This window comes from Asparagus officinalis, chromosome 7 (genome assembly GCF_001876935.1).
Source record: "Asparagus officinalis chromosome 7, Aspof.V1, whole genome shotgun sequence".
Lineage (NCBI taxonomy): Eukaryota > Viridiplantae > Streptophyta > Magnoliopsida > Asparagales > Asparagaceae > Asparagus > Asparagus officinalis.
The window spans coordinates 69,531,959-69,532,403 of record NC_033800.1 but is presented as its reverse complement, the minus strand read 5'-3'; positions in this window follow the sequence as shown (position 1 = coordinate 69,532,403).

Here is a 445-nt window from a genome sequence, read left to right as displayed (position 1 = left end):
GCCTGTGGCTGACAACGAGGCAGCCATTGTGAAGTGAATCTGGGCTCTGTTGTTTGTTTTGGTTAGTTTGCTGCAGGTTGTTAGAGAGAGAGGGGGGAGAGAAAGAGAGCGAGATCGAGGATTGGTTGGTGTTAAATCTGAAAGAGTACGAGGGTAGATTGGAGCCACACAAATGAAATCTGGATGGATTGCTAGAGGGGCCAACGGGTCTGGTCATCATGGCTCCAGGATTGAGCCCAGAGTGTTTGAATCAAGTGGTCTGGTCTTATGAATTAGATAGCTAACAATGGGGCGAGCAAACGATTGGTTCAGTCAATCTTAGCTATTAAATTAATTTAATTATTTCCATGACAAAGTTTATTTTCCTATTTAATATAGGTTCAAAGGATTTTACTTATAGTGATGTTTCGAAATACTAACATAAAATTTTACTAATTAATGCATT